Source organism: Carassius carassius, chromosome 18 (genome assembly GCF_963082965.1).
Source record: "Carassius carassius chromosome 18, fCarCar2.1, whole genome shotgun sequence".
Classification (NCBI taxonomy): domain Eukaryota; kingdom Metazoa; phylum Chordata; class Actinopteri; order Cypriniformes; family Cyprinidae; genus Carassius; species Carassius carassius.
In genome coordinates, this window is record NC_081772.1 from 7,643,196 (window position 1) to 7,668,685 (window position 25,490).

The window sequence follows — 25,490 nt, forward strand, 5'->3', positions numbered from 1 at the left end:
ACAAAAATTTGTGTGAGAAAAAACACTAAAATGCTAGATATTAACAGCGTTTTATTTGTTAAAATTAATATATAAAATGTTTGAAAACTTTTTTTTTAAATTAGATACAGTGTTTATTATTATTTAAGCCTATACTGTAATAGTATTTATTAATAAATGAATAGTTTGAATTTATATATTTTCAGTTTTAAATTCAGTTTTACTCTTTTTTTATGTGCTTTTGTCATTTTTTTATATTTAAAATGTAGCTTTAATTTATTTGTATTTTACTACTTCAACTTCAACTTATTTCAGCTAGTTAAGACAAGATTTCTAAATTTACTGAACATTTATCTTGATTTTTTTAAGCTTAAGTTTTTCATTTATATTCATTTATATTATTTTATTTCAACTTTATTTCCATTAACAACATTTATTTTTTGTAATTTTACTTTTAATTTACCATAACAGCACTATTATTCAAAATAAAACTGTCTAAAATGTATAAAATTAAATATATATATTAAATTTAAAGACAGAATTGAAAATGCAAACCAGTCAGTACTGTTATTTTATTCTGTGCTCATGGATTGTTTTGCTTTTTATTTATTTATTTTTTTTTATTTAATTTTTTTTTTACAATCACACTATCTAGTCATTATTTTGCTCATTTTTGTCAGTCTTTGTATCCAAGTTTTACTTTTGTTATTTGATCTTTTTGATTTGATTTTTGTTCACTTGTACAACAGCAGTCTCACCTATCTCCTCTTTTTGAAGGTGAACTACTTATAAGTAGGCATGGAGTATTTTCCCCCATTGTGTGGTATGAAGCAGGTAATCCCTACTGTATGTCATCTGTCATCCAACACTCTTGCATATGGAGTATTTGGCCAGTGATGAGGGGTATAGAGGGGGTAGGCCACCCCCCTGCCCACACGATGAGTGCCCTGCTGGGAATGGAGCACCTCTGACACTGGCCTGTTGGCTCATCTTCCCAGGTCATTAATCCAACATTCTGTCATTAGCAGTCCCACGCTGTTCCTCAGCAGCTGTCCTTCACACTTGATAGCAGTACACTGAAGAACTTTTTAAATAGAGCACAGGCTGGACAGTGTGCTTCTGTTTACACAAATGAGCAGCGGATGACACTGTGATCAGGAAGGGTGCTTGCAGTTAATTAGCGTTGGTCTCTCCGGCTCAAGATGTAGCAAGAGGCGCCCTAAGATGTTTGTACTCTGGTCGGTAGACTAATAACAGGACACATGGGGATTAGGAAGTGGTTACTTAATTCTATGTCAAACAGAATTAGGTTTGTATGAGATTAACAGCATCTGAAATCCTCAGGCACATCAAATTGGCATCATACAATAGCAGTGCACACTTGGCCAATTAGCTTAAGTTAGGTCATGCCAGGTCATGGCTTTGACAATTGACCCTTTGTTAAGGGTCAGTTAGCTAAACAATTACCACATTGGTAATTGTTGTTCTCTCATGTACTGGAGATTTCCAAGAAGTTAATAATTTAAATAAAGAGTGATGTTGCAACACATTTTGTTTAACATAAATTTGCCATTTAAATTTATTGTTTTACACAGTAATTTGATTTTTTTTTTTAATTATGAAAAGCTGCTCGAAGGTAAGCCTTATTTGAAAGCAAATTCAAGTGATTATTTTTAGCTAATTAATGAATGACTCTTATGAACTGGTTCTTTTTTTAAAAATAAAAAGCATACATTTAAGTCAGTGTAGAACGATTTCTGAACAAATTGTTCTAATGAGTCATTTCTTTTTAATGAATCAAAAAAATACGGAAGAAAACCTATGTAGTCAGATTACGAATGACTCTAAACCGGTTCTTTATAGTGAAACAAAAGCATGCAGTGCAGCTAGTGTGGATCAGTCTCAGTCTTAAATTAGTTTCTGACTAGTTCATATAATGGTGTGTAGTTAAAGATGCACTGTGCATTTTATCAGAGGCATTTTATTTATGAGTTGAATATGTTTACATGATTTTAAATCATTATTTATATATTTAAGGCCAATTTTTGCATTTATGCTACCTCTAAAAGAATTGTTTTAGATGAAGGAGATTAGTTTTATTTATTTTCCCAGACATTTATTCCTTAAAAGTACAAAATTATTCCTAATGAAACTGCTAAGGACAGAATATTTAAGAAGTTGGAACTGGAATAGCTAAATTCTTGATGATTTCTGTCCCTATTTATTGGAATTACAATGAGCTTTATAGACATCTGAAAAAGTGCATTGTTCAGCCACTATAGGACATCTGTAATCTGCCAATGGATTGAATTATGTTTTGAATTATGAGACAGAAAAAAAGATTGAACATTTCTTGATGCACAAGTTTGAAAGTTGGATGCACACAGTATACATGTGGTTCTGATCTTTTGGCATTAGTGATGGAGGACAAGATTTGAATCTGCATCTGCTTTAATAATCCCTCTCTTGCACTCTTTGTAGCTTTGGACTGACCCATCCATGCAGGATTGCCAACATTTCAAATACTCAGAAGTGTTCATTTCTTTTCCTAATGAGACATTTTCTCATGACACAGCCAGAGTGGCTCTTATAATTTGTTGTTCTTCCTTGCTAAATAAGACAAGTCTGCTTTGGACTACCCAATAGACTGCTTGGAATGTTTTTATTAAAACTGCCATCTTCACATAGTCTAGTGATGCATGGCCTGCTAAATCTTTCCCGTGTTCCAATTTACCGCAAGGATTAATAGAAGCCAAAGTTTAATTACAGCATGCGAGCGGAGACACATATTAAAGCTCTTTGTTCTCCCTGTACATGAAAAGTGATTACAGGTGTAGTACAGCTCTGTGTATCACTACCTTGGAAATACACCTCTGTGAGTCACCTTTACTAATACTCAAAAGTGGTTTTGCATCAACATGCCTATTTTGGGTCTATCAGCTGTTAAGGTTTGATTAAGGTTCTGACTAAGGAAGCTCTTACTGTATATGACTCTGCTGAGGCAAGGAGTTACAGATGTTACGAATCAAAGCTAGCAAAGTGCTGACAGAACCCAGAGCATATTACTCACCTGATGTCTGTCACAGAGTTACTTTTTCTGCCGTAACAGTCCTTCCAGACAAGTTGGAAAGAGATCTTGGAAACAACAGCATCATGGGATTGGGTTTATCTAATGTGCCTCACAAATTGGCTTGATATTTGTTTCTAGTAAGAATATTTTTTATGATATTCATATATGTGTACTCTAAATCAGGAATGTAACCATCATATACACCAGTTAGACTCAATTATGCATGGCTCTGCTGGTTGTTAGGATGACTAAAAGTAAAAAAATTACACTTTTTGGTTTAACAGTGTCAACATGATTGAAATGGCTAGTCAAATAAAAGAAGTTGGGCTTTAATGTTTACAGAAGCCAAGATTAACAGCTCAATGTTTCAGTTTTAAAATTGAGAGAGTGCAAGGTAAAATGTAATAGTTAATATTTTAAATATTGTATTTTACGACAGTTGTGTAGCGATAGAAATGTTAAACATCAGACACTAATATCCAGGGATGCAAAACTGCTTGTTTTTGACAAATTTTGCTATTTTGTATTGGCTCAAATCATAATATGATGTAACAAGAAACATTAACAGGGCTGTTTTTGGCATTTTAGGCATACGATTTAACATAAATATGTGCATATATTAAAATGAAAATAATATTTGCAAAAAGTTCAAACTGATTGAAAACTATAACAATAAATTATAGTTATTTTGCTGTTCTTATTTTGCCCCCCCCCCCCCCCAAACAAAATTCACTTTTTTTTTGACAAATTAAACAAACCTGAAGTATTAAAACTTTTGGAGTGCTGCCCAGAATGTTTCCGAGGCATTTCGATGCACTGGCTACTGATGCATATGCCTTTGAGTCTTTGCATTTGATTTGTGTTAAGCTCCTCTTCATCACAGGAGGAGAAAGGAAGGGAGGGAAGGGCCGCCACTCCACCTCCTCCTTTGAGTCTGGATTCCTTGATCAGAAGCCTGCGGCTCCAAACGGCGTGTCATAGGTTCTGACGAGTGCAACCGCTCACTGTATCTGCGGCACACGCCACTTCAAAGACCTGAGCTGTCTGTCTCGCGCATTGATCATCCCTGTCTCTCTGAGAAAAAGAAATGAAAACACTGACAATATTAGCAAAAGAGATGAGCCCTCAACTTGACATGTGTTGAAACGAACCCTGCTTTGAGAGCCCACCAAGCATGCTGGGAGTGGGTAACTATGCTTCATGACATGCTTTTTTAAATGCGGTGGAAGAAACGGTGGCATTTTGTTTTGCTCGAGCGCTATGATCAACCAGCTTGCCTGGGCCACCGTGTGACAGGATGCATTGCTAATAGAGATGTTATTACACTGACAGCCAAAAAAAACCCCACCAGAGATGTGAAGCGTGTGATGAGATAAAATAGACCTGTGTTATCAGTATTTTTCCATTATTTGAGTGTTTACTTTGTTTCATCCATCTGGTTGTCTTCACAGCTGACCCTGTTGGTTTGTTGCAAGAGAGACCGCAGTATGCCAGCCTAGTTTTGACTGTGATGTAAAGTCTGGTCCACATTGCATCTACAGTAATTCTGGCCAAGAACTGCCCACTTAAACAGGAAGAGACCATCTGACCAGCCTCATTTTGTTTTGTTTTTTAAGTGCTGCCAAAAGTTTGGGGTCAGTACGATTTTTTAAATACAAATGAATACTTTCATTCAGGAATAAATGTGTGCCAGTAAAGACTATTTATCAGGAAAGAAAAAAACATATTATGGTTTCTACAAAAACTGGTTTCAATGTTGATAATAATAAGAAATGTTTATTTAATTACATGCTAACATGCTGATTTGGTGCTCGAGAAACATTTATGTTCTTCTCTTATTTTATTATCAATGTTTCTTCTGCTTAATATTTTAGTGGAAATCATGATTCACTACTATTCAGAAGTTTGGGGTCAGACAAAAAAGTGACAAATAATATTACAAAAGTGTTTTTGTTTCTAAAAAAAAAGGTTAAATTCAACAATTTCTCAAAAAAATATTATTGCTGACTGAGCACCAAAACATCAGAATATTAGAATAAAGGATCAAGTGACACTGTTAAAATATACATCACCGACACCGACATTTTATATTAATTGAATGGCAGAGATGAGACACTCATAGTCAAAACACAAAACCCAATGGTAACAATCAGTATTATAGATGGAACATTACACAGTCTTTTAGCGGAGCATACTCATTTAGCTCGACGACTTTCTGATCTTGGTTTCCTCTTCGGAGAGGGGTAGCCACCTGCTCAGTGTCATGTCAGTGATGTCTGCTTTTCCCTGCTCAACATGTGGTGTGATGTAGGGCTGTTGAGTGAGAGGAGGTGTTGCTGGTGCACGCACACACACACGCCTTCTCACACATGCACACACAATGTACTGGGAAGGCTAAGGAAGTGTGAGCTACCACAGTGTCAGGTCTCTGGTGCTCCCAGCAGACCATGCTGAATACACTCAGCTTCCTGCCTGAGCTGACAGTCTGCTCTCTGCTGACTACTTGTGCAAGCATCTGTGTGCATTTGGGCACGCAAGTGCAAACACTGTGAAATTCTGTACCTTTGAAATGTCAGGTGCGCAGGCCTAATGCAAAACCATGTTAGTCACAAGGCGTCCCTAAAAAGATTTTCCTAGCTTTGAAATCTTTGGAGGAACAATGTAAAACACTGACTTGTAAATTGCAACCTGCAAGTATGACATCCATTTAAAAGGTTTCGAAATATCAAAATATCCCAACCCTTGCTCACTTTCTCCCTCCGGTCTCCCCGTGGCCAAAACAAATTGTGTGGCAAAACAGGAACATTTTAAGTGAGACTTGAGGCGCTGTTCCTGGAGGATTGGATCTTGGCAGGTCTGCACCGGTAGCGTGGCAGGAGGGGGGTTTCACTTTATCTCAATATCGTCGGTTTCCTCATCCCATCTGTGAGCTTGGCAGCCTTGTTAAACTGACATTGCTAGTCTCCTTTCTCACCTTCTAATTTTTGCTCTGCAGCCCATCCAAGAATCGCAAGTGCATCCGTTCTCCTGTGCTGCTGGTTTCCATGGTGTTGAGGAACTGTGGTCTGTGGTGGCATGCCAGTTTGGTGGATGCTGTGCTTCAACGGTTCTTCTTACTGGGCAAACTGTTTTTGTTGCTCATGATTTAAAGAGACAGTTTACCCAAAAAATTTAAATTCTGTTATCAGTTACTCACCATCATGATGTTACAAACCTGCATGTAAAAAAATTGATGACCAGTATTTTTTTCTATTTTCTTGTGTGATACAGGTTTGGAATAGCATGCAGGTGAGTAAATAATAGAAACCTTCTATAAACCTAGGCATTTTAGATTTTAACCTCCAACCACTCTGGAATAATAATACTTATTATTATTATTTTTTGCTTATAAATTAATAAAAAATTGTACATAAAGTAATAATCTAATAGGGGTGTGTTGAGATCTGGAAGAACGTGATGATATCCTCACGCTATTGGCATATGTCAGACCTTTCAGACATACAGTATGTGCATTACACTGGCTCGTTCACCAGTAGTGGTATGTAACATTAACCTGTGAATACAACATGCTTACCTGTGGTTAACAGGACACTCCAGTGTTTAACTAATCAGCTATCTGAACGATCCGGCTAGTGCTGCTTCCTCAAGAACATTTATCATTCTCAAATGTTTTAAGCCTTGTCAGCTTTAAGCCATTCAAGCGTGAGACAGTGCAAAAGAGATTTCAGTGCAGTAATCACACGCTGTGATAGACCATTTCTGTGCGTACAAACGCACGCACGCAAGCACGGACGCACGCAAAAAGCCGTAGCTCAGACAGCATATGCGAAAACCAAATTGGGTTTTCTTTTGTGCATTCTTGACCAAATGCACACAAAATAATGTCAGGATCATGGTCTTTACGAGTATCCACGTCAACACGTATTGTTTCCAACTCACTCTACACCCCAAACCAGCAGGTTTAGGACTTCCCCAACGGTAGTAGCCTCCTGCTAAGTCCACTCGCCATGCATAATGCATAAGCAATTGCACTTATTATGGGCTCAACAGTCCTTTTTTTTGCATTTTGTTTTTTAGTTTCCCTTTATATTTCATCATTGGGGATTTCTTTAAAAAAGTTTAAAAATCTCATCTTGTCTTGTTTTCTTGAACCCATTCTCATGTCTCGTCACACCCCTATAATTATATATTAAACTGAATTAAAAGAAGAATAATAGAAACCAACAAATACAGTTTTTTTATTGTAGTCACTTTTAAATGTAATTTAATTAATAATTTTATTTAAAATTAAAATTATATAGTCTTAAATTTAATTACAACTTTAAAAGTAGGCTAATATGAGTAAATAATAGAAACCTATAAATCCAGTTTATATATATATATATTGTAGTTGCACCACTGTGTAATTGTTTTATTGCATTATTTTATTCTGTTTTCTTTCATTTTATTATTCTTTAAAAGAAATAAATAATATTATATTATATTAATTAAATTAAATTAAAACATGAAATGAGGGGTAATTATAAATTAGTAAATAATAGAAACCTATAAATGTATAAATGTATTTTTTATTGTAGTTATACCACTGCAGAAGCATTATTTTATTTTATTTTATTTTATTTTATTTTATTTTATTTTATTTTATTTTATTTTATTTTTATCTAGGTCTGGCTTTATGGCCTAGGTATTTAATCTGAGATGCAATATTGGTGGGGATTTTAATGAGTCCCAAAAGGCTACTTTGGTTTGTCGGACTCGGGGCATATACTGTAAATATTGAAGCAGCAAATTTAGGGGCTCAGGACTGTAATCCTGTCAGCAATTGATGCATTTTTGCTGAGGTTCCTTTTCATACATTTATGCAGGGGTGTTTGAAGGCTTCTTATTCGACATTTAACACTGGCACAGGCTGCCAGTTTGCAGCACAGTGAGTAATGTTTTGAAGATCCAGGGAGGGATGAGGGAAAAGTTTAGGACATTGTGTTTACCACAACTACATGAAGCAACATGGCTCCCAGTGAACCTCTCAGAGAGCTTAACTGGGTTAATTAGCCCTAAATAGGTATGACAGTGTACTGCCCAAACCACATTGTGATTCTAGGGACTCTAGTATTCTACCATTTGACAGGGGAACTCCCAATTACTATGCAGAGCTTTAAATGTTGATGTGTAAAATCATCTTTATTGCTTTTACATGTATTCAATCTTGGATCGGCACAGCCAGAATAAAAAAGAGAATGGTAGTCTGGCTTTTTACAAATATCCTGCTGAGGGAAGCACTTTATTGGCTTGGACTATCTACTTTGTGTAAATACACAGCACTGGTAGCCTTGACAGTGGCAGGGTGAATTGTTTTCCTCTGGTGGGACAGACCCTGGATCTGTGAGCAGAGGAGTGAGACAGCTACCGTGTCTCTCTCTCTCCGTCACTATGCTGCATCAAGGCCACTTTCAACCCTATTTCTACCCATTTACTACTCCCTCCTTCTCACACTCCCTCTCTGCCTACACTTCATCATGTTTTTTTTTTCCCTTCTGACACTCAGTTTTTTCCTCCTCTATCTCTGAATATATTGTCGCGTCTGGCTGTGAGTGTGCTTTAAGCACATGCTGCAACCCTGATAGATGTTCTCTCCGTCTGTCTCTCTCTCTCTCCCTCCCTCCCTGCCGCCTTGTCCTCCTCTATTTCTGCATCCCAGTGCTGCAGGTCTGTATTTCGCTCCCCCAAACGAGCTCTGGATCTTCCCCCTGTGTGATGTCAGATGCAGATCTGGGTGAGGGAATGGGCATCCGTTCATTTATCTCTTGTTCTGCGGATGGGCTCTTGGAGAAACCTATATTTAGCAGCTCAATGCTCTCTCTGTTGCGTTGGCCATGCATTGATTAATTAGCTGTGTATGGGTACACAGCATGGCAGAGTATGTCTTGGATGCATTATATAATGCGTTATATAATTGGATGCATATTTCATGTTGAATGTTGGAGAGGGAGGCTCTTAAGAGTCCCATCCTGTAGCTGAAGATGAGTGCTAGTGTCGAGAAGAAAGTACAAGCTTATGTTCAGTTTGAGGCAACATAAGGGGTAACCGCTGCTGTTATTATCCTGGTTGAGATACAGCTCATATTCTCTGACAGTCCTGTCAAAGTGCGAGCTGGTTATCAAAAGGCTGTAAAAGGTAATAATTATCAAATAATATTTTAGGGCAAGTGTACCCGTTAAGCCCATGTACCCTTTAAGCCCACTTTCAGCTCAGAAGTCAAATTAAAAGAGAAAATCAGATTTTATGCAGGCCATTATTTTTTTTTGATAAATACAAATATCAGTATCATGAGGCAGTGTTCCTGCAAAAAAGTGACCTTGAAAAACTGAAATTGCTTCAGATTTGCTTTATTGTCTTACAATGGACTGATAAACTACTACTTTACTACTGTAAATGAGATCTTCTGCTAACATAGAAGCAAACGTGTTTTTGAAGCCATTGCATAGTTGGCTTCTTTTCTTTGTTGAGCATGATTAGCTTGTCAGAAACTCTCTATGAGAGATCAATTCAAGATGTTTTCTAGTACGACGTTCTTTATAAACCAACAGGTCTTGTTGATTGTTGGAGTAATTGCTGTAAGCCTCAATGAGTCATTTCTTTTCCCAAAAGCGGAGAGGTTTACAATAGATGTTAACAAGCTCATGGCATGGCACCAGTTTACAAATATCTGACTGGTAAGGGCTGCAACATAATAACCCCTCAGGAGGGGAACATTTGTGTAGTTTACAACTGGAAAGTTAAGCGTGTCATGACCTGGCCGTGATATTGTAATGTAATATGAGTTAACACAGATACACCCAACTGAGTCATTCCTTCACAAAGTCTTACAAGGCAATTTTGATGGTTGTGTTTGTTTCGTACCGCAGGAAATAATGTCACGGTATGTTGAGGTTTACCTTGAGCAAACAGATGCTCTTGAACTGCTAGCTGATTGGGATGCAGTGGCCCGAGATGATAGTGGCATCTGGGGGGTGCTCGGAGGGGGGGCTTGTGACCAGGCCACCGCTGCGTGAGTGGATTGCATTTCCAGAGTGACAGATAATACTGTTGCCCAGCTCATTGACAGAAATTCATTTATTCAACCTCTTCGGGAAACTATCCATGTTCACTAACCTCTCTGCTTACAAATCCATTAGCCTTGGAATAAATCATCCCACTGGAGAAAAAGGACTTTTAAAATTTTTAACTACCTGTCCAGCCAGTTTTTATGTCCACTGGTCTTCGTTTTTTAAACTACACTGGTATCATGGTGATATATTTGAAACTAAAAGAACAGAAATAGTGTTGTTATTTTTTTTCTTGCAATGCAGAGGTCATAGTTGTGTAGATTTAGAGAATATGAATGACTCATGCACTTACACTGAGAATGTTCCAAAGCCCTTCAGGGACGTTCACGGAACATCCTAGCATATTTTTAGAGACCAACAATATGTTCAATGTGCCCTGCTGTTAATCCAGGATCAAGGCCCAAGTTTAGATCTTCCACACATCAGGGTTGTAAGCCATTGACAAGTGAGTTGGGTATGCCTTTTAAATTCAGTTTAAATTTCTGTATTTTAATTGACTTGACTTACCAAAGCAAACATGATGCATACTTGCAATTTGAATTTGAATGCAAATAATAAATAAAATGAAATTCAAAGAAATACTGTATCTGTATTTTCAACTTTTACATTTTAATAACAAAGCATAGATAGATTTGCATTGACATAATGCATTGCATTACATATTTATGCATTTCATGCCAACTCTAAATATTACACAACTCAGCCACACAGAAGAATTTATAGCCCTGTATTTTTGCACCAACAGTATGTAAATAGAGGCAGAAACAAAACCACTTCCAAAAGGGTGTTTTAATTTACCCCTCTCGATTTTTTGGATTGTAATTTTAGAAGTTTGTGATGAACAGAGCAAGCACTGAATTCATATTAATAAGACTGTTTATTGTTGAATGGCAATTTGTTGTAACATTTGAGTTTTTTTTCCAGTCATATGGATAATTATACCAGCATGATGCATTCTGTAAGTGAAGAATGAAAATAGCTTAATTTCAGTTATGAAAACATGTAGATCAAAAAATATACTGTAAAAACTACTCTAAAATTGAGAGTCTGATGCATGAGAATTGATGAAAAAATGCAGCTAAAGTGCCTTTAGCTTTTGTGCTTGACGTTTCTTTTTAATTCTTCTGTAGCTCAAACGTGTTGTCAGAGAAATTGAGTTAATTTCAGCTGCAAATGTTCTATTCACAGTAATAGTTCTGAATTGGAGAAATATAATTTCTTAAATTACCCCCAATCTAAGGTCTTTTCCATGCCCTAGTGGACTTCCGGTTCTGGGTGCTGAATAAGAGGCAGGCGGCATATACAAAGCTCAAATCTGTTTGCTTTGTACTTTAATAGAACTCTTGTTCTCACTCTGGGCAGAGGCTGAGTCACCTGAACCACAATGTGTTTTGGTTCGGGGAAGCAGAGGGCAATTGGACACATCAGGGGTCTTCTGTTTGGGAAGCCCCCAGTGTTCATTCCTAACATCAGCCAGCTGATCTGACTCAGGGCTAAAATTGGTTGTGCTTGTCTGAGCGATTTTTGTAATCCAACACTGCATGCAAGTGGGCTAATTTGGGGTGGCCTTGCCCCCTTAGTGCCTTGCCTTTAAACGCAACAGGTGCAACTTGAACCCTACGGAATGACAGACTGCTGAGAGAGGTGCTCTGGGAACTATGCTCCACTATGCTCTATTTGCTCCACAAGGTTTCTTTTCCCCTGTATTTTTCCTTAGGGCAAAATTGGAGACAGCTGCTGGGGAGTGGTGCAGATAGGAAAACATGCTCCTGGGTTGCATAACAGGAGAAAGCAGGTCCCCGATGGTGCACAGAGTCTAAGCCACTGCCTCGCACTCCAGTGAGCAATTGTGCAGCCCTCGCTTGAGAGGCTGTTTGTTTTGGAATGGCTGCTGAGTGACTGTTCTCATCAGTGTTTGCGCATGGCCTGTCTGACTACACACACGCACCCCCCTGAACTCCTGCCGGGCCTCCTGAAGAATCACTCCTGGCTTGAGTCATGCCGGGGTTGAGAGGTCAAATGGAACACTGACATGAATTTGTGGTTGGTTCATCAAGGCCTGAAGTGACTTGAAGCTTGAGCCTGGAATGTGGTAGTTTAGTTGTAGGAAATTTAGCTTGAAAGTTGTAAGATGCTAATTATTTTTTAATCATGTCATAAGCTGTTTTTAGTGTGCACAATTGTGAAGAGTGAGTGTGTGCATACAGTACATACATACACACATATACATATATATATATATATACACAGTACAGACCAAAAGTTTGGACACACCTTCTCATTCAAAGAGTTTTCTTTATTTTCATGACTATGAAAATTGTAGAGTCACACTGAAGGCATCAAGGGCTATTTGACCAAGAAGGAGAGTGATGGGGTGCTGCGCCAGATGACCTGGCCTCCACAGTCACCGGACCTGAACCCAGTCGAGATGGTTTAGGGGTGAGCTGGACCACAGACAGAAGGCAAAAGGGCCAACAAGTGCTAAGCATCTCTCGGGGAACTCCTTCAAGACTGTTGGAAGACCATTTCAGGTGACTACCTCTTGAAGCTCATCAAGAGAATGCCAAGAGTGTGCAAAGCAGTAATCAAAGCAAAAGGTGGCTACTTTGAAGAACCTAGAATATGATATATTTTCAGTTGTTTCATACTTTTTTTGTTATGTATATAATTCCATATATTTCCACATGTGTTAATTCATAGTTTTGATGCCTTAAGTGTGACTCTACAATTTTCATAGTCATGAAAATAAAGAAAACTCTTTGAATGAGAAAGTGTGTGCAAACTTTTGGTCTGTACTGTATATATATATGTAGTAATGTGGGCTATCCCATTATTAACATCTGCCTAAAAATATAACCATGTATACACTGAATAAAAGGCCACATTTATTTCATTTATATCTCATATATTCCTGATAATTTAGTTAAAAATATACATTTTGTCATTGCATTCACTCTGTATTTACAGTTAAATTATCACTTGCTGTATGGAGGAACACTATGTAGGTATTCGTGTTGATTGGATACCGCTGTTATTCTGATGTGCTGGCTCAGTTCCAGACTATCTTCAGGTTAATCGCTTTCTGAATCTGCAAAGCCCTCTGTACTTTTAACATGTTAACATGCCCTAATTGTGTGATTAATTTATGTGTGCATAAGCTCTTGTTTTCGAGCAGTTGGCTATGCCCTGTTCACATGCGCTTGAGGGATCTGATGGAAAGTACTGTGCAGCGTTACAAATGAGACCCAGCACAGGTTGCCTCCCAATTTTCTCTGCTCTAGTTATCCACTATTGCATGGTTTTCCATCATTTTAGCATCTTTTCACAGTCCTAGTACTTCCAGCAAATGTGAATGAATGTCTGGTAAAATAAAACAGGCTCAGGAGAGGTGATTTCAGGATGTACCCTGCTGATTATGCTGCTTTTTTTAGTTACAGTATATACAATTGAACACGCTCTTGACAATTCCCACTCTGGAGGATTGATGGTTCCTGAAGGCATGAACTTCTGTTGTCACCATTGCATGGAAACAAAACATCCCTCATTTCCGTTTTCTTTTTTTTTCTTTTTATTACAGCTCCACAAATATATTTAAAGACAATGCTGGCAGTTGAATGATGCATTGTTACAGAGAAACATTTAGTTATTAAGTATTATTATGAACCCGCTTTTATACAGATATCAGAAGTTGTCTTTCTTGGACTCCTCTATGGAAAAGCAAAACTTCCAGCAATACTTTAATATTAATTATAGGTACATTAAATGTATACTGGAGGAATTCAACTTCCTAATTAAATCACTGGGTCTGTAAAAAATAAATAAAAACATAATAATAATTATATATATACTGTACAGACATACACATATTAGCAGTAGTAGAAGTATCTGCAGTTAAATAGACTCAATAATAATATACTATTGTTATTATTATTATTATATTAATGTGAAACAGACTGATTATTATATTAATATAACTGTAAATATATAATATATATTAGAAAATTATTGATGTACAGCAAGTTTTCACAATGTGTGTTGTGTCCTCAAAATAAAACTAATTAATGATTAGTTAATAAAATGGCTTGGGGTGCCAGCTGATTGACATAATGATCTGCTTATGACATAGTTTGGAATAGATCCACCTGAACTTAGAATTTAAACATGACAAATATGCAAGAAATGAAGGTTGACATATCCTGTTACAACATCTTGTTTCACAACATGTCTAAATTCACTGACTTCTCAGTGGTTGCTGATGTAGTAATGATTACCCTAATGAATAATACCATGACTGTTCAGTTTCAATACATCAGTGTCAAAAAGTTCAAAGGTTTGGGACAGTCACAGGAATCTCACAACCGTGCCAGTAGGACAGTGAAGTCACTTCTCAAGGTAGTCTGTGCAATAGATGTGTCATTAGCATCAAAGAGATGAGAAGGGGAAAAATAAAGGCAAATCCCAGCAGAGGATACTGTGGTGATGGGAGGATCCTTCATTTCCCTGGAGTCCCTCCCATCATCACGGCCTGCTGATTAGAGGAGTGCTCACAGCTTGCCAAAGGTCCAGAGCCTCACCTCAGCCATTAAACTTTTTCAATCAGCACTAATGCCAGCTAAAATCATGTTCCTGTCCGATTGTCCCTTAGCCACAGACCTGTCAGGATGCTTACTTACTAAGGATGATGCAAAGAAACAGCCAGACGTCCATCCTGCCCTAGATCTTGTCCTAGACCATTACTCTGACCATTACAATGAACAAGACAGGCCTGTACCTGTCTGCATGAATATCATTTCTTTATTTGCTCACACATTCAGCACATTGCCTAGTCACCTCTGACTTGGGTTGAGGGACACCTACATGTAGGCAAAATGTGGACTGACGCCATTTTTAGATCAAGGGCAATCACATTCTGCGCAGTTAAATATTAATGAAGCTTTACCTGCCTAGTTTAGCAGGAAATGCACTATTATGTGTTACTGCATTTAGTATTAGTAGGAATTTGTGTACATTTGTATGCTTGCATGCATATGGCCACAGGTATCAGATTAATAATTAAATTGTGCAACAAAACAGTGGAAGATACATGAAGCCTGCTCTTTATTTCTCCACAGTTAGCAGATGTCCTCCTTTATAATGTTCACCAATGGTGAATACCACCTTATCTTACAGAAAACATATCAATATCTGGAAATCCCTTTTTCACCTGTACAACACGCTTTTGCAATATAGGGCATTTTTCATTTGGGGTGGAAAATCATATACTTTTAATACTGTATTTGAAATCAAGATAATAATAATAATACATTTAAAAACATACACTATCTTTGAAAAGTTTTTTTCTTTCCAATTTTTGAACAGTAGTATTCATTTTGATAAATGTGTTTCTATTTCTCTGGATATTGGGTGATAAACTTGTTTTTAAATGCATATCTATAAAGCATATTTTAAAAATAACAAGGACTTTGCCAAATTTATGCATCTCATTTGCTACTCCAGTTAAATAATAATCCATGTAGTTTTATTAGCAGAGCAAATCTTACCCTATCAAAAATAATCCAACACATTTTAATGTGATGCACTGTTGGAGATCTATCGGTGGCTTAACCAGCAGAGTTGTTTACAGAGAGACTTGCTCAGACAGTGAGAGAGAACACCCAAGGAACCGGTTTGGGTACTTACAGTGTTTTTTATTTTCCATGTCTCTGACTGGGCATTGTCATAGGGGATCCTGGCTACCAGTTGGCCAGATTCTCGGTTAATCACCGAGTCGCTCTCCAGAGGTCACACCTGGTCAAATATATTTAGCTGTGTAAATTGGATTTTGCGGTAAGGGCAGAAGTCTGCTGAATAGCTGGTTATGTTTAGCTTGCAGATGTGATAAACGGATTCATCTTTGGGATAACCGTTATGGTCGTTATCACGGTGACTCCTGACAGCTTGATGTCATTCCGCAGGGAAAGTAAATGCTCCCTGGAATGGTGCCACAGCTGTGGTCCGCTGTGGCCATAACTCTTGATCCGACAGCTCATTCAGGTGACCCTCAGAAGGGCTGTATTGCTGTCACTCAAGACAGTGTGGCGGCAGTAAATATATTATCATAAATTAGGATTAATCTTTTCTGCGGTGAAGGGGGTGGCCGGAAGTCTCCGCTCAGCAGCCTGGTTCCCCCTTAAGATCTTCTCTCTTTGGGACTGTCGCAGTGCACACCTGTTCAATGTCACCGTTTGTTCTGTTAGAGTGAAATAACCCTTCCTAAATGCACGCACGCTCACACAGACACACAATTTAATGGCGTGATTGAAACGCTAAATGTATCAGTGTCTGGGCCTGGCTGAGAGTGATTGGTGAAAGCGCATCTATAAAGGGATTTTGTAAGATTTAGCCTGGGGAGCTATTTTTAGCCCTGCGGGAGGTGGCAGAAGGAGGGGTGAGTGGTGATACCATGTTGTTATAAACCACACACTGTGGACAATCCCAGGGTCAAAGACACCAAGGCCAGACTGCAATTAAAGCACTGTCTGATAAGACCCGTGCTGTGTTACGCACAAATGCACACGCAAGCATTCAGAAGGCTGTCTGTGATTTTTTTTTTTTTTTTGTGAAGTCCTTTGACCCATCTGCAGTATTTGTGTTCCGAGCTCTAGAGATTTAAAAAGGCACCAAAACAGCCCAGAAGAGCAGGCACTGCAAAAGTACCTCTCAGAGTAGTCTGTTGTATAATCCCTCTAGGGCCCCCCAAAGCTATTTTTGTTCCTGGATATGCGTCACGACTGGGTATTTTCTCTGGTGACTAGCTTACATCAGTAGGTCTCCTAGTATACGCTCTATCAGCGAGAGCCTTCTGATTGATGGGAGTTTCGGCTGGGGTTGGTTGGCGTTTTATTCCTAAACCTCCTACAATGGACAAGGGGAATCTGAGATCGGCGGAATGTTGTGGATGACCAAGGACCTTGAGAAGCCAGGTTGGTTAACAAATCCATTTTTTTTTTGCCGTTCTCGAGTTGTCTCTACCAATGTTCTCGCATTGCTCAGAGAGATGTTATCCTGTGTTTGTAAACTGACGGTGGGCTGATGCGACCGCGAGGACAGGCACGGGAGCCGAGGAGCGTGTGTTCGCTGTTTTCCATGGGCTGCAGCAAGCTGTCAGTGACCGAGTCTCTGCTTGCTCGTTTTCCCTGTATTGCTCGCATGCTGCCGTAACATTAATACAGCGAAATAGCCTTGCTTTTGTTAGGAATCTTTTTCATGTGCATGACCCTTTCTTTTTCCGTTGTCCTGCATCTGTTCTCTCCTGACGGTGCACTTGTTGTTACGGGGTTAGACTTTGATCTGCGTCTGTGCGCAGAGGAATGTCAGTTCCCTTCTCAGTCGCGGGACACCCCTCACATACCCCCGCCAAATTCCCGTCCGGTTCAGGTGCCTCACGTCGTCCATCAGTTGCACTGGGAATTATTAAAAAATGCTTTTTTGCACGATGCTTCTCATCTGTTTCCCGATATGCTCCCCCCCCCAGCTGTCTGCCTTATCAGCATGGCATAATTCATTATGTGAGGGAAGGCTCTGGCAATAATGCAGGGAAACACGATGTGAATGTCATGGATGCATATATCCCAGTTCTAGTTAAAAATCACCAGTTTAAAGATGCAACGATTTCTTTTGTGTAAAACTCAAACTTATATGAACGTACCAACCAAGTTCCATTCAGAAATGCTGAATGTTTACAGCGACCTTGAGATGCAGGTCAGGAGAGCACATCCTCTTCGTTTTCTTGTTGTAGAGTGAAAGAATTCGAACACATCTGTCTGATTGCAGTGGAATGGTCCTCCCTGCCAAGTGTGCTGCATTTTCCATTCACAAATACTTCACCTTCCGGATTCGTCTGCTGTTCTGTAGTTTGGAGAGGTGTCTCTGTGACAGGGTCCAGGAAATGCCTCATTTGACGTGTGTTGAGAAATATCAATTGTTTCCTTTGGACAAATCATTGTTTGGAGTTTAGGTTTTTTTCCCCTTGGGCTCTGAAGATTTAAACTGTGTCAGTGGAGCCTACCACCGCGGATCCTTTTGACCCGTCGGTGTGATAGGAAGCAGTTACTGTTCAGAGTGTCTGCCCGAGAGTAACTGCTGCACTCACAGGATTACAACAGACCCTCGTGCACAACAATTAGGTACAGACCCCGCTTCATTAATTGCTCTGTCTTGGTGGTGGGACAGGAAGTAATTGTGTCCAGGTTTGGGCACGGCATTCTTTACTGTTTGTTTTCTACTTGGCATTATTTGATTAGCCCAAAGTCCTGTTTTGCTGGATTTGTTTGTATGTGTCACAGATATAGATCCCTGCTCCCAGAAGTGCCTGGAAGTGATCTCCTGTTTTTGTTTTCCCAATTTAGTGTTTAACTTTAAAAGAATTGAAAGGATTTTTTCAACATTTACTCACCCTCATGTAATTCCAAACCTGTAGGACTTTGTTTTTCCTCTGCGACACAAAGGGAGACATTAATTTAATAACAGGTTTTTTTTAATATGATTTTATTTATTTCTATATATAAATTTATTTCTATTTTCTATATATATTCTATATATATATATATATATATATATATATATATATAATTTTTTTTTTTTTAATTTTGCATGCTTTTGATATTTTTATATTTCTATTTTGCTTCAATTTATTTCTTATTTCAGTTGTAGTCATTTTTGTACTTAAGTGTAAACTTATTTCAGTTAATTGCCAAGATAACAATGAGCTCTTTATTTTCAGTTTTTCATTTAATATTTAGATTTCAGCTTTATTTCCATTAAAAGTTTTAGTTAAAGCAAAAAACAGTGATTGTTTACTACATTACAACTTACCTAAGAATTGCCAAAGCTGAGCTAGGCCAGATAACAACTTAATTTTTGGTCAGATGCCTCAGTTTCACTATTTAAGACCTGGAATATAGTGCAGAAGTCATATAGACCACTTTTATAATGCTTATTAACATTTATGCATTTTTCAAACACTGTTATCCTACACATCTTTTTTACCAGTATGTGTGTTCCCTGGGCATTGAACCCACAAAATGTTGCGCTGCTAACACAATACTATACCACTGAGCCACAGGAACTGTTATTTGGTGCTTATACTGTATGTTTTTTTGTCTGGACCTTAAAAGCTCCAGTCCCAATTAAATGTAACTGCAATGAAAAAAGCATCCAGCATTAATCAAAGTTCTTCTTTTGTATTTTACTGAAGAAAAAATTAATTATTAGTGAAAGTGAATAATTCCTTTAAAACCATAAAAAAAACTAGATACATAACTGACCAACCATCAAGATTCTTTCAGTCTTTGAAGTGTATAGTGGAACGGCTCTTCATTCATGACCTTGTCTTCTTTTGTGTGTCAAAAACACTGTGTTCCTGCATTTGCTGTCTTTGTACACTTCCTCTTTTAACAGTTTACTTTAATGAAACAGTTTCTTCGCCGAAAGGCTCGCGACTCATTTTCACACATTAGTATGCATTTTCCTTCTAATCATGACACATTTTCATCCCTTTCCAGACAGAAATGGATGTTATGCATCTTCACATGCTGGTTAGAATCAACCATTTACAGTTAAGGACCTGATTTCTTAGAAGTATAGAAAATGGCATTTTGATGATGAATTCCACCATTCAATACCTAAGCTGAAGGCAGCTCCATTTGGAGACAAAAAAAATCTGAAATGAATGGAGAACCACAGGGTACAGATGGCAGTAGGAGGTCACCTGTACCCCTGAATGATCTTCTGTGGCCTTGAGCCACAGCGCTCCTCCTTCTGTTGAAGAGGAGTGAAAGAGACAATACCACATCCATACCTGCTCCTCCTGCACAATTTGCTTTTTTTCTCTGCTGACGCAGAGGTCCCTTTTTTAGCATGTGTTGACTTAGAGCAATGAAATATCTTCCCATTTTGTTGGCTCCTGACATCTGCACTCTTGAATGATTCTATAGTGACCATCAGTGCGGGTTAAAAGTCGAGGCTGCTTCCTGAGCAGCATTAGAGAGATGCACAGGAGAGAGGCAGCGTGTCCATGGTGAAACGACTGGCATTTTGCCCCTATTAACTTCTCTGACCTTTGTGTAAGTAAATGTGGCTATTCTATGAGCTAATTATGCAGATGTCTGCTTCCTCTTCAATACTGTATATAATAAAAAATTTATATTTGGTCAGTTTCTGTTTTAGTGCATTTATATTATTCCTTTTATTGTCCTGTTTTTATTTTATTTTCTTTAATACATTACATTGAGAACATATAAAAAAAACTGCAGGTGAAAGCAGTATATTATTATTAATATTATATTATATTATATTATATTATATTATATTATATTATATTATATTATATTATATTATATTATATTAACTGAAAAGCCGATGGCCCATACAAAACACCTTTTTATTTTCACTAAAACTTTCAGTAATCAGTGCCAGTAGCCGCTGTCATTTTAATACTTTTCTTAATAAAACCTGTTGGATTCATAGTTTTTCAGTTTATTTCCCATATTGTACTTTCATTTCCTTTATTATGTTAGTGAGAACAGAAAAAATTTTTTTCAAATTAAATATTTTATTATATATTATATTTTGTACTATAGCTATTGATATAATGTAAAATAATATGAAAATATTAAATCAGATTTTATATGTACAAATATGTCTTTATATTTTGTACAGCTAAAAGACATGGCTCATATACATTTTTGTTTGCTTATATATATATATATATACACACACACACACACACACACACACACACACACACACACACACACACACACACACACACACACACCGTTTAATATTCTTTTAATTGCTTTCAGTAATTAAAGCCAAAAAAATTATTTGCTCAAATGTACAGTTGCTGTCATTAGAAACTACAAATTAGTAAATTCAGTGCAAATTAGGGTCTTATCAAAAACAGGATGGCCAGGTTTTCATAATGAATGTTTAAGCTTTCATTCAAAACCAACTCTAGCTGTGCCTTGTGACGCAAATGTCACTGATCCGAGTGCCAGAAGAGTGTGGAGGTGTGTGGATGGAGGTTGGACAGACCCTTACTGCGTCCCCTCTCTGTGTCTGTGGCTTGAGCTCCGACTGGGCAAAGCTCTCCATACCTTATGTTCGGTCCTGGCCAATGCCAGATCTGTAGCAAACTGCGAGACCTGGATACCCAACCTGAGCCAAATGGGCAAGCACTCTGTGACTCACACTTCAGCGAGAGAGAAAAGGTGGAAGAGACAGGACTCAGTGTTGAGGTTTAAAATCATGATTAGTTTTTAAATTTGACCTAGATGATTGTATAGTTGTTATTTATGCTGTTTACGACTTGAAATGCAATGCATCGTTGAACACAAGTAAAGCAGCAAAGAGTGGGCAGAAAGTTCAGGCATGCTGACCCCTTGACTTATAGCAGGTTAATGTAGATTTCAGTGTTTGCATGTGTACTGTGCATCGCCAGCAGCATTATTTGTGTCTGTATGTGTTTGCCTGCATCATACTGTATGTGTGTGCAGTCATAGTATTGGCCAGGCCCAGTGTGTGGGCTGCACTCAGGAAGTGGGCAGGCAGCCACTTGGGCCCTAGGGTTCCTATCACAGATGGCCCACTGACATTAGCCCAGGCCTAGGGTCAGCTAAGACATCATATGGAGAGAAAAAGAGAGCCAGACTCATGACATTCTCAGCCTGAAAGGATGAAAAGATAACAGCGAGAGACTGTCTGATGAAGACGCACAAATACACTTTGCTCAGGTGAAGCTTCTCGCATTTCTTTAATTCAAGAAAAGGTGAGAGACGGTGAGAGAAACTTGAGAACAGCCAGGAAAATGGTGGATTTGTTCCATGGAATCATAGGTGAGACCACCTGTCTCCACTGGCCTGAATCAACCACATTCCTGGCAGCTTTCATGCCAGAAAATCAGTTTGCTACGATCGAGATTCACATAAAAGCAATTTACGGTTCAGATCTATCCCAGGTACCGATTTGACGTTTAATAACACATATTTACAGACTTTTATTGCATGGGCATATATTTATCCGACAACCTTGTCTGAACTTACCTTTACGGCATGGCTTGAAGGTAAAAAATTGAAGTTGAGCATCAGATACTTTTTTAAAATTAGTTTCTTTTTTTTATCTCTTCTTTTTCCAAACAGCCCTGTCAGATAGATCAGATTTTTTTCCCTTCTCTTTTTCTCACCCAGACTCCCTGTGCTCACGGAGAGTCTGTGGCCTCCATTATTAATGTTGAAAAAAAATCTGGCATTTCACACACCAGGCTGGTGGACTGTACCCTATAAAACATATCAGCTAGCATATGAGTCACTCCATGCTGTATTCAAGATTTTATAGGCAATCGTTTCAATAAAATCCCCAAACCTTTTGTGGAGGGATTTTGTAGAGAATGAGGCTGGTCCCAAACATGTGTTGTACGTTTGTTGCTTATTAGTATTATTTTAGTATCATTACTATAGTATCTTAATATGTAGCCTATTAATATTTAGTTTTAGTTTTTATTTGTGTATTTACTTTTTTTTTTTTAAGTTAAAGATGTAGTCATTTTGTTGTTTTATTCAATATGTTAATATAATATAATTTATTAGTATTATTTTGTTATATTAATTTTATTAATTTAATTTTTAGTTTTAATAATTTTAGTACTTAAACTAAATGAAAAATAGACATTTTCCCCCTCGGCTAACTGAAGGTTTTATATTTTATTTTAGTTAGCATTTCTTTTATTTACATTTTTTATATATATATATATAATTATAATTTTTTTTTTTATATAATTGTAATGATTATTTTGGTTGTTATTTTAAAATTATTGGATTATTTAATTTAGTTTTATTTTTTATTTTAGGGGAACAGAGAGAGAACAGAAAACTGGGCACAGACCAGATTGAAACCTTCATGTCCCACATGAGCACCACAACAAAATATATATGGAACATATGTTTTCATGCTAAACACTTCACCATAGCTTTCTATTACTGCAACCCAGACTTTAAACATTAAAAATGATAAAAAGAATGATGTTAGAGGAGGCTGTTGGTAATGCATCATCTTTCTTTATCTGTCAGACACAGAGATCCCTGTGCCCTAGGGGAAACAGTGTGTGGCATTTGAAATGGGAATCATGCAGAGGGTTTCAGAACAGTAAAGAACCAGATTAATGGAGAAAGAGAGAGGTTACTGTAATGAAACCCACCTGAATCTTCAGCCACTTAAGAGAAGAGAGCAGCTGACTTTTATTCAGCCCACTGACACTCTGACGCGCTGACACCGAGGCAAGGTGAGGGCCTCACTTATATTTTTAGTCTGTGAATGGAAGGAGCCATGAGTTGAGTCAGAGGGAAGAATAGAGAGAAAAGAAATGGAAGGAAATGGGAAAACAAAAATCTGCAGGCAGATGGAGAAGCAGCAGCTGTGGGTTGCTGTGACTGAGATTGTGCTGCTCTATTTAAAAACCACAGGATTTTGTTAATGCTGCCGTGGGGTACATGTTATGTGTGTGTAGATGGAGAGACAGGAGTGTGTAAGTAAGTAGGAGGACAGAGGGAAGGAAATAGAAAACTGCCGCTAGCATTGCAGTCCTCATTACAGCGCGACACAGATCTGACTACATACTGCTGTGGGCAATGACACTTATCTATGAACATTATAGCATGGCTGTTTATGGTTTAACATCACTGCCTTTTGACCTCTGCCCTTGGTAAGCATTAATGTTTATTGTCTGAATATGGTGATATAGATTTTTTTTACCAGTTTTCAGCATCAACTAGGATTTTTCTGATAACAGAATTTCAGTAGCTGATACCACTAAAATATCATAATGTTCTATGAATATACTAGTTATTTTATTTACAGTTAATACTTCTCAATTAAGTAAACCCTTCTTCTCAGGTACTACACAAAATGGGTCTATAAGATTTTATGTTTTTTTAAAAGAAGTCTCTTATGCTCACCATGATTGCATTTATTTGATTACAAATGCAGTAATATTGTAAAATATTATGTAATTTAAAAATAACTCTTCTATTTAAAAAAAAGTAATTTATTCCTGTGGTGACATTAATACATTTTTCAATTTAATTACCATTTTAATCAGTCCTTTGCTAAATTACATATTATTTTATTAATTTTATAAAGTAATAATAAAAACTGTAGTGACCCTAAACGTTGGAACGGTAGTGTTAAATAAATTTAAATGAAATAAAATAATATGAATACAATGTAATGTAATAAAAAATATGAACTTTTTTGTGTAGGTTATGGATAATGCCATGCTTAGTCTGAAGCTAAATCGCACATTGCACAGAACAGTATCATGTTGTTGGCATGTAGTTAAACAAAAAATATTTACATATTTATGTAATCCATATCTAGCCATCACCTTTTGACCCAAGCTACTGCATTAAGATAAATTGCATGAAATTACAACATTAGAACTCCCTTAGACTTATCTCAGGAAAAGGAACATTGTTGGAACAAAATTGCTGTGAAAGTCTGTAATGGAGAGGGCCGATCCTCATATGCCCACTGTGCAAGAGAGTGGTTCAGATCGTTCGTTTCTCAATTTCAGTTATGGGAGATCTATCTGTGACACCGAGGAGAGGAGGCTGCTACTCATCCATCTGCGTACAGTCACACCAAACAAAAGCTGAGCAGGAAGCCGTTCAGCAGTGAGAGAAACTAGATCTTTATTTTGTTTCTGTCTACATTTATCACCCATGGAGATGGCCGAAGCTGTCCAGGTTGGAAGCAAAAATGGCCTTCCTTAGAGAAAAGGGGGTATCAGTTTTTGGCTTTGCTATTGGATTGTATTAATATTGCAGTTTGGTAGAGCCAGTCATTGGTTGCATTAGTCAATGAAACCTCAGCTGCCATGAGTTTGATTTACTCTATCATTCAGATGTTTGAGGTCTGTAAATATTTTAAAGAAATTAATACTTTAGTTCAGCAAGGACGCATTGAATTGATAAAAAATAGCAATTAAGACATTTGTAATGTTTTAGAACATTCTGTTCATCAATCAATCAATCAATTGTGAAATGTATCACGGTTTCCACAAAAAATATTTTCGACATTACAATTATAAGAAATAATAATAAGAAATGTTAGCACCAAATTAGCATTTTAGAGTGATTTCTGAAGATATATATATAAAATGTCTAGACTTGATTCGATCTGCATGTTTGCATAAAATACCTTATGGCATACCACATCGATTGTAAGTATTGCAGCGTATACAAACAAACTCTGTCGGTGTTAAACAACACAAGTGGACTGCCTGTGGGGATATCCCGTCA

General features: G+C 37.5%; 1 protein-coding gene across 3 annotated transcripts in view; it reads left to right on the forward strand.

Annotated features, from left to right (window-relative positions):
• LOC132092255 (human immunodeficiency virus type I enhancer-binding protein 2 homolog) overlaps positions 1-25,490 on the forward strand; it is an 82,173-nt gene that overhangs the window by 12,115 nt on the left and 44,568 nt on the right. The window contains exon 1 of one of the 3 annotated variants that reach the window (XM_059498416.1): positions 16,958-17,117. The exons of the other annotated variants lie outside the window; for them this stretch is intronic. The gene's annotated coding sequence lies outside the window, so the exon portion shown is untranslated. Of the gene's footprint in view, positions 1-16,957; positions 17,118-25,490 lie in introns of those variants that run through there. 3 annotated transcript variants of the gene reach the window in all.